We start from the raw sequence: 14,081 nt of genomic DNA on the forward strand, positions 1-14,081 counted from the left end.
AGCTGTCAGTTTGACTGCAACATGTTCTTTAAATTTTATACAAGCAAAAATCACAGCATCATCAGCATATATATGCACACATGTAAGAAAAGTCATTAATATACACACTACCATTCAAAAGTTTGGGGTCACTTAGAAATGCTCTTATTTTTAAAAGAAAATCTTTATTCAGTGACAATAACATTAAATGAATGATAAATCCAGTCTAGACATTATTAAGGTGGTAAATGACTATTCTAGCTGGAAACGGCAGATTTTTAATGGAATATCTGCACGTGGTGCAGATGCCCACTTCCACCAACCATCACTCCTGTGTTCTAATGCTACATTGTTTTAGATAATGGTGTTGAATGGCTAATTGATGATTAGAAAACCCTTGTGCTATTAAGTTAGCACAGGAATAAAGGTGTGAGTTTTCATGGAAAACATGAAATTGCCTGGGTTACCACAAACTTTTGAACAGTAGTGTATACACTAAATGAAATAGGCTCTAAAATAGACCCTTGAGGGACTCCAACTGTTCAAGTGGCCAATGGGGAACACTCATCTCCCACTCTTGTACCTTGTTTAGTTTCATTTAAGCAGGATTCCATCCATCTGTTTGACAGATAAGTTGAATTTGGACACCAACACCACTTCTATCAAGGTAACATTGCATTTGTTCATTGGGAAAACTATTTCTGTGCAATGATGTTTTCGGAAGCCAAACTGTTTTTTAGCGTACCAAGCTTTAATTTGAGTATTTTTGCATCAATATGGAAAAAATCTCTGTGGGAGATGTCTGATCTATTTTGTTTAATTGGAGAAAAATTGCCAGATAAAGCCATCATTGTCTAATCATTATGGGAAAATGCTTTGCAGTCAGTGAAGTATTCCGAGACATAGACATCAGCAGAAGCTTTGTATATTCCCTAATGATGCTCCACCACCACTAAGTTTGACAGATGAGGGTGTGCACTTGGGTCATGAGCTGTTCTTTTTCTGTCCGCCACACTTCCATCATTTTGATAGAGGTGGATTTTTGTTTCATGAGTGCAAATGACTTCTTTCCTCTACTGCAGTAGATTTTTTTAGGTTTACCATGTGACAAATCCTTTAATGTCATGGTCATGAAGAGCATTTATGACATGCTGTGCAGTATTAATGCTTATTTTTCCCACCCTGCAAATGATTTTTTCTGCTCATCCAAAAGACTGGCTCATTTTCTCAGTGGTTTTTCTGTCGATTTTGCCGATCCAACTACCTTTGATATCTCTCGTTATCATCTTCTTCACTTGTGTGATCACATCGACGGACTGCTCTGCTTCTGTCTAAATGCCACTTCTCAATTCTGAGTCTTGTTTTTTTTTTTGTGCACGAACCGACACTGAAACTGCTCGAAAAACATGTAGCAGCCAACTGTCCAATTACCTCTACAATGTAGACTCCGTCCTAAAGAAGTCTCACACGCAGTTCTTTCACTACCGATGCAAAGATACTCAATTAAAGCTGGAAATTTCTCAAATCTGGAAGCACAGCAGCATTGTTAGAGCATCAAAAAGAGCAAGAAATTGCTGTAAACAAGACAAAGCCTTTACACTCTGCTGCTGGTTCATGGTTCACACATGGTAAATTTTACAGCTGACTTATAAGGTTGGGAATGTAAGCGATGGATCAGATGGCGAAAACTGACATTGTGCTGAATAATCCATTCACCCATCTGACACTCTGATCCTTTATTACACTCCTCACAAGGGAAAAAAAAAGTTTTTTCAGTGGTTTCATTGGACTGCAGACTTCATTAAAGCTTCAGCCCAGCTTTATGCCTCATGTGCAATATGACAGGCTAATTAGAATGACAGAATAGCGCAGAAAGACTAGTTAACACTGCTTCAAGGTAAATTGACTCTAGTGCTCTCTTCAAGTTAAACTACTTTCAACTGTACCGTAATTGTTAAGACTTCTACAATGTTACTCACTCGTCTGATTTTGCAATCCACCGTATCCATTCCCACTTGAGCCTTTTCTTTCATTCACTGCATTCAGTGTTCCTCCTGAGTGTGCTGAGAGTCCCAAAACACTCCAAGAGAGTCCTTAGCAGGTACGTTATGATAAAAAGAAGTCCCAAGAGTTGGATTAGTCGAGAAGCAATAGCCCTCAACCTGCTAGTATGTGATTCTGAGGACTGACGGAACAGATTACTTGGATATTTCCTGTCATCTTCAGCATGGCAATAACAAAAGCAGATAACAGAGAAGTAACTACATCACAGCGGGGATGGGAATAGAGCTCCAGTGGCCCCAACCTCGAACCTTAACCTCCACATAATACATCACCCTGTGATTACAAAACACACCGAGGCAATTGATATAGGTAGTTTCTGCCAGCTGTATTATTAGCCGTGAGGTGAGCCAGGGTTGCAATGTTAAGTTCTGGATGAAATGGGATTTTTTCTTGTCGGTTCCAGGTCATTTGTCCATGCCCAAGGCTGCGGATGATGACTGGTTTGATGAAAGTGACACGAGCTGCTGTAGGGAGAATTATAGTGTCTGTCACCAGCTAAATAAAATGAAGTCTCTGATGCAGTAATACAGCCTTAAATCTCTGCCACCTATTGGTTTGGATGTGCTATAAAATATAGGCTCATAAAAAATTCAATAGGTGTTTTAATTAAAAATCCTCCCTTTATATTTCAAGTAATTTAGTTTCTTTCATGTATGGCGCTTCAAAGGGAATTCCCAATAATAGATGTATGTGTTTTTCTATACAGCGGCACTGTGAGATTCAAATTCTATACCTGACCAACTTGATAAATAAGCACGCTAAGAAATGAATGGCAAAGCAAACGAATGAGTAAAAGCCTGGAAACCGCCGCATAAAACCACCCAAAGGCTACATTCAGCCTGCACATGGCCACTTCTACAGTGGAAGTCAATTAGTTTATGAGGAAGGCAAATGAGCGTTGTCTGGTTCACTCATTACTCATTTACTTTTTGACTTGTCAATTCACTGTTAAAGCACGGAAAAAAGAAAATGATGACATTTTTTTCTGCTTCTGAAATACAGGCAATGTAAACGTAAGGGTCTAAGCTAAAACATAACCTTAAATGAGCAAATTATTGACACGCCTCATTGAAATCAGCAGAATAACTCACGCTAACCTCTTTGTTAGGGTCCTGAAAACAGCGAGCATCACAATGAGCAGTTATTCCACATCAAACTGAGACAAACATATTTAATGTTCCAACCTCCTATTGCACGAAACGCCAAAAACAATGACCTTATCTCTTATTATGAACAGTTCTTTAAATGACAGAAGCTCTTTTAATTCAAACAATGAACACATAATAACTTTGGAACCTTATATTAATTCAAACATAGGAGAACTCAAGATGGGCTGCACAGTGGCTTGGAGGTTAGAACTTTCGCCTTTCAGCTGGAAGGCCGTTGGCATTCCCATGATCTTTCTGCGTGGAGTTTCTGAGGGTTTTCTCTGGGTCCAGGTCCAAAAACACCCAGTCCAAAAATATGATGAGGTTAGTTGGTAGCTCTAAATTGTCCGTAGGTGTGAATGTGAGTGGGATTGTTTGTGTCTACATGTAGCCCTGTGATAGACTGGTGAGATGGTGTCCGCTGCCTTCGCCCAAAGTCAGCTGGGATAGACTCCAGCCATCCTAATGAGGATTAAGCAGTGTATAGATAATGGATGGATGGAGAGCTCAAGATTGTTGCCAATTGACTAGGCTTACTGTAAAGTCATTTTTAGACATGGAAAACATAACATGCTGCTTCAACAACCTGTTGAAGTGGCAACATTCTGTCACTCAGAGATGAGTCACTTTCATATTAAAATTCCTCATGGTTCTATTTACAGTGGTGAAGAAAGACACGGTGCGATATTTTTCATATGCATGAGACGGGACGCATTGATGTGTAATGCACTAACACTCAAAAGACTAAATCTAAACTGATAGAAGGCTTATGAAACTGTCCAAATAACCAATAGCAGAGTCTGTTCATGGTTTCCTGAACACTGAACACTAACTATCAATTTGTGTACAGTCAGAAAAAACATCCTGACAGCAGTGATGGAGCTGTGGACTCAACCTGAGGATGGCTGCTATGTTAGAAATCATTCACTGGTAACTGATCAACTATAATTCCACTGTTTAAGGTGGAGAACCGTAAACAATGTATTTTACCACAGAATCTTGATCAATCCTGTCATCATGTCAGGGATCATTCGCAATTCTAAGAAATCAATGAAGTTACTTTTGCTGCTGTTGGTTGATGCTGCAGCTATTTGACAACTCAGAGGAAATAGTCCAACAAACAGCTGGAAGCAAAAAACTAGCCTCACTTACAGCTCCTGTGAATGTAAAAACCTAAAATGGTGAGTCTGATTAATCTGCCCTGTTACAGACTTTGTCGTAATTGCAGTAATATTATATTTTTATGGACATTTCAGTTTGTAATAGACATAAAACTGAAGGGCAAACTGAACGAGAAAGGCGTTTTGTGACTTTTGGCAGCAAACTGTCATGTTTTTGGACCAAAATTGGTGCTGAAATGTGGGAGAAAAAAAATCCTTCCTCAAAACACTTCACATAACTCAAAGTGCATCGACGGCCTGTCCATCAATGTGACTGCATGCAGTTCAGATCCATGTGGAGAGCGGTACAGAAACGTTACGAGGTCCGGCCTAGAAAGGTTGCTGTCGAGGCTTTGACAGAGACCAGACATGACGCTGGTATGTTCAGACTGATGGAAAGGAGGGCATGTCTGAAAGGGGCTCAACACAGAGAGCCAACAAACACTTAAAAGACAAAAACTAAAGTTTCTCCAATTTGGGATTTTGGAATCAATATGTCGAACACTTTTCTAAGAGCCTACAGGTGTTACCAAAACCAGAGAGAAAAATTAAGCTCCAAATATTATAGATATTTAACATTTACATTTGCACAATCTCTACAAACTCTGTGTTTTTCACTCTGCATATTAACTTTAGAAAGATGTTTCACCATGCTGGATGTATTGTCCAACAACTGGTAGCTTCTAGCCAGCACCAGTGAGCAGAGGTAAGGAAGTTTTAATCTGTGGGAACATAAATATATTTCTCTACCACAGAATCTTTGGGGACATCAGTGATGTAGAACCAAATCTTACAGGTATTTTATGAAGACAAGCAGTTGTGATTGTGTACCATCTGTGCTTATCATCATTCTCAGCTCGGCTGCCTGCCTGTATAAGAAAACCAGGGGATCATAAATCCCCCAGAACCGTGTGATTAACCAGGACACAACATCCTCACAAGTCTAATACCTCTAAAAGCAGTTCAGCACAGAATTTGCTAAACATGACATCCTCAGACACTCTCCTCGCCGCTCATCCACCTCCATATCCCTTCCTAGACGACTCTGAAAGTAGCATCCAAGTGTTCTCAGAGCCCCTCCATCAGTTTGCTTAAATCCCCTGCGCTCTTCCTCACCTGTAACCTCAATTTGCAATGAATCCTTCAGCGCTGTGTTATTGATTTCCCTCACTGTCTATGAGGTGACGGTCATTCCATCAGTGTGTGCCAGCTGTTCACGTACTCCTCATCAACCCATAACCTCTGTCGCTGCGTTTGATAGTGCCGCTGTGCTTCACACTGTGTGTGTTGGTGCAACACTGGTGCTGTTCGCTTGAAAACAAATCACTTAACTTGGAAAAAAAAAACCCTGCACCAGCTCATAATAATTAAGATCATTAGGGAGGCTAGCACCCGTAAAATAACAATTATAACAATAATAATAATGACAAAAGGCATCATGGAGGTGATCAGCCTCTGTTGTTTGGAAAAGCTATTTAACGCCTGCTCTCAGAGCTACCTCGCTGGTCAAATGCATTCAATATTTCAGCAACATGTAGCAATTATTCGTCAATTACGAACTAAATTTCAATCAGAATGTCAACAAGTAAATGATATTTGCAAGTGGATTCATGAGAAAAAACCCTCCAAGCATGAACAAATGTTTGTAGAATCTCTGCAACAAAATGATCCAGCAGGCGTCTCGCTGTGAGGGGAAGCTCACAGCTTTCTGCTGCACTGCAAAAGCTCAGTTAAACTAAGAATACTCAATGACAAGACAGCGAAAGTGAATTAAAAGGATTGTAAGTCTGTTTCTCGGATTGGACGTGAATGCTGTGTGCAGCGAGCATTATCGGTACGTGGGCTACAGCTTAGTGAAAACAGGGGATGTGTGTAAACATGCAGATCTCATTGTGCATTCTGCCGACACACACAGGATCGTGTGTGGGAAAACTATATAATCATGGGCGTATCGTGAACAAAGCCTCTAAATAAAGTAATTGGCATTAGCTGTAGCTGCTGAAAAGAGGGCAAAACACAGCGTCTCCTTGTGTGTGCGCTTGTGTGTCGGTTTTCATGTGGCAGCATGTGTTTGTGCTGCTGTGTGAGGCTGTGCTCGGTGTGTGCTCTGCTTCTGTTGTTAATTAACACCACTTCTGTCTTTTCTCCTCTCTGCAGGCAGAAACAGACAAGACAATTGGTGCTTTTCATGCAGATTTGCTTGTTACGCTTATGCCAGACTGTGGTGCTGTGGGACTAAATGTTACAAAAAAACTGTTTCTAAATGGAGAAGAGATGTAAATAGATAAAGAAATAGTATGTGAAGACTATTAAATTGAATTAGTCAGCTGGAAACACCAAAAGTGCTGCCACAGACAGTCTGACGAACAGAATCGCCTTAATTAGCTTTATCGGGCAGTCTAGGAGCTAATTGACGTGATGTCAGGCATTTTAAAGTGTTGACAGGAAATTTGAGTGATTAAAATGAGGAGAATAATCAGAACACAAGTACCAGTTATTCACAATAACTGATTTCTAAAACAAATGTTTTGTTTTGTTGGTCCTTCTGTAGTTTTGATTAATTAAAGAAGGCAAATATTTCAAAGACGTATTCGTATCCAAAATGCAATCAGAAAATCGGAGAAAAAAGTGATTTCAGTGAATTATATGATCAGTAAACAATGCTACAAATCCGATCAGACGCTTGATGTAAATCTTTGGTACTTGACGTCACTGCACCAGTAACTTCAGGGTTTTAGTTTTTAGATGGATTTTTGTACAACTTCAACACTGACACAGAAAGTCGAATACTTCAGATAGAGAATTTCAACATGCTGGGGCCTTTCTAGTGAAAGACAGACTCTTCTTCAGCTCCAGAGGCTGAGCTTTGGCTCACAAAAAGCTCCAGGATAAAGACCTTCTTCTTCACCATTCATCAGTGAATCTTGGAATGTGAAACTCAAAGTGAAGGCGTCGGAACGAGTTCAACTTGGTCCCTATTTTAACTTCAGATCAAAAGCTTTTGTGAAAATTTCGCACGCCGTGAACCTGTGTCTGTCGCTGCTTAAAACCACACAATACACTAATCAACCTGAGAACCGTAAAAGCATGAATCTGCGTCGCCGCGAGAAAGGCATCATTTAATGTTAGCAAGTTTATTAAGTTGGACAAACCGTGACTGGAATTGCTGTTTTTTGATTTGTTGTTGCTCAAAAAACCTCAAAGAAGACGTGCAAGTCTTCAGAAGCTGCCTCAACATTAGCCGCTAAAGAGCTAAGAGACCGATGATTTTGTCAAGAGACGCACCGAGGCACCCGTATAATTCCAAAGCTTGCTTCTGCATCTGATGTTTTTTCCCCCTCTATTCGTCCATGGATATTCAAACATTGAAGCACATCAGTCTATTTTACAGCTTGTTTCTGCCTAAAGACTAGTTGTTGTGCCACTTTTCCGCTGTGTTCTGAAGGTTGATGGAAGAATTTGAGCTTGTGCCAAGACGTCATCGCGGATTAAGCGTCAGACTTTGCTGCGGTAAAACTAGGCCATCTCAGAAGGGGATATTTGCACCTGCTGCTTCATATAATGTTAGCACTTCACCGAAGCTGATTGTTTGCGACACTGAATGAACGCTGGATAGTTACAGTGCGTATGAGGGCTAATTTGATGTGTCTCATTGGTAAGAAAAAGACCCATTGCAGAACTCCATTAACAAATGACGTTCCCATCATTACTCATGTTGTGCCAGGGGAGCAGAGCTATGAAAAGTCAATAAGGGAGCGAGACAACTGGCTAATCTTCTCCAAAGTGAGTCCTTTACATAAACATTAGAGATGAGAGGTTGTGCATCATTCAGAAACAAGGTAATTCTCCGTTGTGCATGCATGAAAGTGCACACACTGACAAAACAAACATCCCCACGCTTCACTCGTATCTAAACTGCAGTCACAAGTCCCCCTCAAAGTCATGGCGATAACGCTCGAGCGTCGTCGCAAACGGTCGACTGCTTTACAAATGGCTCCCCCTGCACCATATTTAACAAACATCAGAGACAAGAAGCGTCCTGGAGTGGCAAACAAGAGGAACGTGGCCATTAAAATGGCAAGCAGCTGCTCCGAGGGCCTGCATTGTCTCCCACAGGGCTGGCTTCACCTTGGTGGTGCGAGAATGATGCTGTGTCTGTTTGACTCAGATGGAGTGGTAGAAAAAAAAAGTGGCATATGTGAGATATCAGTGGTGTCTGCTAACTGTGCAATTACCAAACTAGGGAGACTTATAGTGACGGCTTGAGAGCACGGTAAGAATACTGATGAAGAGTGCAGGGTAAGATAGTTTATGGAGTTTGCAGGGCTCCAGACAAACTATTGGTTTCACAGGAAGAGTTTCCTGAAGACCCTAGTGCTAAGATGGTAAAGGCACTGCTCCCAGCCAAGCTTTGGACACACTTTTTTTTTTTTTCCAATTAATGCATATTGTTGGTTGTTTTAGCATTTTTATTTGGTTTCCAAAGGTTGATACTTTACTTATGGTGGCCGAGACTGATGTGCATGGAGAGAATTATGCAGTTCAGAGGAATTAAAGTGCAACCCAGGTTGTTTTCTGAGGCTACAATTTACTGACGTCCCCTCAACGTCGATTCCCTCGATGTCTTCATGCTATTTCTGCCGTGTATTCAATGAACAACAAAGTAAGGACATGTCTAGGTGACCCTAAACTTTTGAACATTAGTGTATATACGACCAAAGTGATTCCACTCAGGAACCCTGGTTCCTATTAGATATACTGTAGAATTCAAGGATAATTAAGTCTTACTTTTATAGTTTTGCCCATTGTTTTATTGACCATGAGGGACAACAGCAAGAAGAAGTTCAAAAATCCAACAGATTAGTCACTTTAAGTTGATTTCTATTATCTTTTAACAAGAACAGGCCATTGTTTACTCCAGACATTTCAGATCATTCTGCTGTCCGCCTTTGTTAATGTAGTGTTCTGACAAGGAACAGCACCATGGCACACCCACTGAGCTAGCACAGTAGACATGACAACACAGAGAGCTCTAGCAAAACAAAAACAACAAAAGGATTGCCCAGCAAAAACATAAAAACAACCAAAAAAACCAAACAAACAAACAATGCACCAAACTCAATTTTAACTGAAAGGCCTCATGTGGCAAAGCCCTGCACTAACTAATCAAAAGCATTCATGGACACTGCAGGCAATCATCTTTGGAGAAACATCCTTTTTACAGTACTTGTTGATTGTTGAACCTTAAAAAAAAGTGACAACAGTCAAAGTTTCCACAGCAGTTTTACAAACATCTACGCATACACCACAATGCTAGCACCAAAGCACCTCCTTATATCTGTTAATTAAGAGCTGCTAACCTGGAAGTTTGATTTAAACCTGTCTGATTGTTTAACTGCTTGTGTTTCATTCTCCGTCTGATTTTGGCATTAAAAAAGTTTCCACAAACCCAGATCTCGGCAATTAACTTGGCGAGCGCACTGACAGGAGCGATAGATAAGACCCAACTTAAATAAAGCCTCAAAATGATGATCCATTGGCTGCACAAGCTGGGATCACAATCTCTGCCACCTTAGCGAGAAGCAGATAAGAGCACCTAATGACGCTTAAGTACAGTATATATTTGAGCTAATACTATTGGACAAGACATGAGGAAGCAATTCAGCCTCATAAAAACAGCCTAATATATGATCATTAAGGATTCTCAAGGTTATATTCAGTCTATCCCAGGGGGAATTGATTGATAGATGGAGACAGCCTGGGATAGGGAAAACATAAAACGGAGCTAAATTAGGTTATAAAAAATTCAATGTCGGCTTCCAACCAGTGGAGCCATTATAACAAATCCTAGAGATAGCCCTGAAAGCACGCGAGCCTGCACTGGGTCGAGTAAAAATGACACACGGACGAAGACAAAATAATCATCTGACAGATCTCTCTTCCTCTTTTCCTCTCTCCTCTCTGTGAGCTGTATCTAATGATACACTAAAAATACATCGAGATCAAGAACGGTACTGTCAGCGGCACAAAGGCGAGGAGATGAGAGAGCGGATTGCTTTCCAAAGACAGGTATGGTTTCTCGGTGATTCCTGCTGCATGTATGAATTCTTACAGAGCTCTTTCCTGCTGCTGTAGCTCTCATTTCTTTGCGCTTCATAAATGAACCCTGTTTCTTTAATGGAAAACCTGAGATCAAATACATAATAAGGGGACTTGTTTTTCACAGATCATAATGTTGTTACACAATTCAACCTCTCAGTTTCTGCTGGAAATCCACTTCTAATCACAGCCTTGAACGCTGAAGAACAGATGCTGGCTTCCAGATGTGTGCAGTCCAACCGCAGTTTGAGATCTTTATCAGTCAAGCGTGACAGATTTGTTTACAACCTCTGGGTCACAGCTAGCAAAGACGACAAATTAGCCACATGAGAGATGTGTCATCCTGAAGCACATATGGGGAACTGTAGATAAAAAACGAAAGAAAGAAGAAGAAGAAGAATTAAACCTGCAAGCATCATTGGTCGAGTCTTCGCATCCTGGCTGGTCAGCAAGTCCAAGCATGTCCACCAGGTGGCAATGCGATTGAGAGGGGAATTTGGCCTCTGGCCTTTTTGATGGCAACCTATCAAAACTGTCCAGCAGGTGGTGCTATCACCATGTATTTATGATTACACACATATCACTTGAAAGAGATTGGAGCGTGTACAGGCTAGGTAGCCAGCATTTCGTGTTTCACAGTGACCTATTAACCAGACAGTGTTATTACTGTGACTATATTTTGGTCCATAGAATTCATCAGGGCCGGACTCTGATCACACGTGTAAAGTTTCAGGCAGATTGGAGCATGTACAGTGTAGTTTTACAGCATTTCCTGTTTCATCGCGAAACGTCAAAACTCTGGGGGCCATCAGACTTTTGTGGAACCTTTTGCTAAGTTTTGATCACCCATGCCTGGTTTACAACCTGGCCAAATTTGAGTCCTGTTGGGGTTACTCTGATTAAGTTTATAGCTTTTGATCCAAAATCGTCTAAAATATGACACATAATTCAAAATGGCTGACTTCCTGTTGAGTTTTAGGTATGATTGTCATTTACATTTTTGTGCGTCTTGACAAGTTACATATTCTTACCAAATTCCGTAGCTGTAGGCGACATACACTGGCTGGAGTTTTGACTCGCCACCTATGCAAGAGCCATAAAATCAAAAATTGTGTACGGTCCTGATGTGTGTGCCAATTTTCACGCATTTGAGTATTTTTAGGCCGCCAAATTTGAGATAATTTTACCGGGCAAAAAAAGAAATAGAAAAGGAAAAAGAAAACCATGTGGTGCTCGGACTCCAATTAAGCTTGCCACATGAGATCCAGAGAAAAAGGCATTTTCCTTTTGCAAGTATAATATGGGTTTTCAGCTTTCTAATTACAGCCAATCACAGAGGAGGACGGCTTTGTAATTTCAAGATACCAGCAGAGAGTTAACAGCTGGGTCCTTTTTTAGGGAGCCATCTTAGACGCTGTGATTGGAGGAGACAGCTTCAACTGGGCACGAGCAGAAGACAGAATCCACCTCATTAATCCTCCAGCACCGTCAGACGCCTCACATCTCCGCTCTGTGATCGTTCTCTTCAATGCCAACGCCGAGACGTGCCGGGCTGTGTCGTCTCTCTCTCTCTTTTTTTTTTTACCTTGATGCAAAGTAAAGTGTATAATTTTCTCTCATTGGTTCCCTGCGGTGATGTCGCTGGTTATGCTGTCACTATTTAAAAAAAACAAGCGTTTGAAATTGGCGGTGATGAATTGTAACAAAGGCGACATCCGCACACTGTCGCTGATCAAAGAAAAATGAGGGTTGTGGTTGCAGGTAATTGGGTAGCTATTGAAGCATATGGAATGAATTGTTAGGAGGAATGTCAGACAGCAAGGACACACACACACACACACACACACACACACACACACACACACACACACACACACACACACACACACACACACACACACACACACACACACACATCTGCTCACACAACAAGCGACACTCATCATCTTAGCAAATCAGACAGTTTAAACTGTGCTGTGATACATTTATAGTGTTTTTCTGCCGTTTGTTATCAGGACACAAGCAGAAAAATGCCATTAGTCCCATTATTTCTGGTATAATAACTGAAGCTGTACATCAGTAGCCTTAATGGGTGAAACATTAATACTAATTCGAGTGTACTGAACAGCTTTTGAAGTTAGAAATTGTTAAGCTGAACCTGAAATGCACTTCATCATTTATATTTCTTTTTATGCAACCGTCTCTAGAGTTTTTCGAGGTGTTTTGAAACAGAAAGCAGCACTACGGTACTGATAATCGAACAAAACAGCCTTTTAAAGGTTTAAACTGAAATTTCTAATTGCACACGCATGTACACTTCAGCAACAAACTAAATATTTGCAAACACACTGTGGACATAAGTGTTGGTCTATAATGGATTTCTTTTGACAGACTGTACATAACCTGGTCTGATCTGTGCTGACAACCTTCTGCTCTGAATGCAGCAGCTGATGACAATAAACCCTTTATGTAAGTCCTGTGTGTCAGTTTCAAATATAGAAATGCTGGTACGAGTCTATACTAAAGGAGGAGAGAATTTTAATATAGATGGATTAATATGCATGGAACAGCCTTTTCAATAATTACATTAATCCTTAGAACCACTAAAACCCCCAAGAGGTTTAAAAGACATGGTTTTGGGTTTTATTTTCTTTTAAATGGCGAAAATGCACCATTTATCCGAGCCAGAACCTGAAAAAACTGGAAAGAATCTGCAGATTCTCTTGTGGTCCTTGAACTAATTGTGACGTGCAGCTCTGCAGGGAACCTTAACTATTATTCAAAATCACTTTATCCTATAAACAATTTTAATATTTTGCCAAAAAATAGTGTGCAGGAAGCACATTATTTAAAACTAAAATCCCTCGATCCTCGGTGCAACTGTGAAGTTATTGGTTCAGCTGCAACCAAAACTCACACGGCAATAACTCAGAGATTTCTTGGCTGAACTGCAGGATGATAATTATCTTTTTAATGGTGCCACCAGGTGGCACTGTGAATGTATATTGGCCTAGGTATGTTATCAGGGCCAGACAAATGTGAGGCAGATTGAAGCATGGACAGGCTAGTTACACAGCATTTCCTGTGTCATGGTGAACTGTCGAAATTCTGCCCGCCACCATGTCCACGTCCTCAGACTTTTGACAACCATTTTGAAGTTTTGATCATGCACGCCTGGTGTACATCCTGATCGAATTTGAGCCCTGTTGAGGTTACCTTGTTTGAAGTTATAGCTTTTAAAATGTACAAAAATTGGTTCAAACTCATCCAAAATTCATAATGGCCAAATTCCTGTTGCGTTTAAGGTATGGTTATCGATTACGTTTTCATGGATCTTGATGAGTTACTTACGTCTACCAAATTGCACAGCTGTAAGTGACACATCCTGGCTCTAGAGCCAGTTTGAAATTTTTCAAGTGGTGATATGGAGCCATTTTGGCTCACAAATATGCAAATTCTATAAAATTTCAAATTTTTCGCCGATCCTGATGTGTGTGCAAATTTTCACGTTTTTAAATACTTTCAGGCCTTCAAAACTGCAATTCAAAAAATGGGAGAAAAAACAAAAAGCAGAAACTCATGGGTTTCAAGAGGGTCATAAAAACATAAGTTGTCTAAGCAGGAGATCAGA

At 40.5% G+C, this 14,081-nt stretch overlaps 1 protein-coding gene across 5 annotated transcripts in view; it reads right to left on the reverse strand.

Annotated features, from left to right (window-relative positions):
- Window positions 1-14,081, reverse strand: part of dpp6a (dipeptidyl-peptidase 6a) — a 290,499-nt gene that overhangs the window by 65,853 nt on the left and 210,565 nt on the right. The window lies entirely within an intron of this gene.

Source organism: Acanthochromis polyacanthus, chromosome 20 (assembly GCF_021347895.1).
Source record: "Acanthochromis polyacanthus isolate Apoly-LR-REF ecotype Palm Island chromosome 20, KAUST_Apoly_ChrSc, whole genome shotgun sequence".
NCBI classification, from domain to species: domain Eukaryota; kingdom Metazoa; phylum Chordata; class Actinopteri; family Pomacentridae; genus Acanthochromis; species Acanthochromis polyacanthus.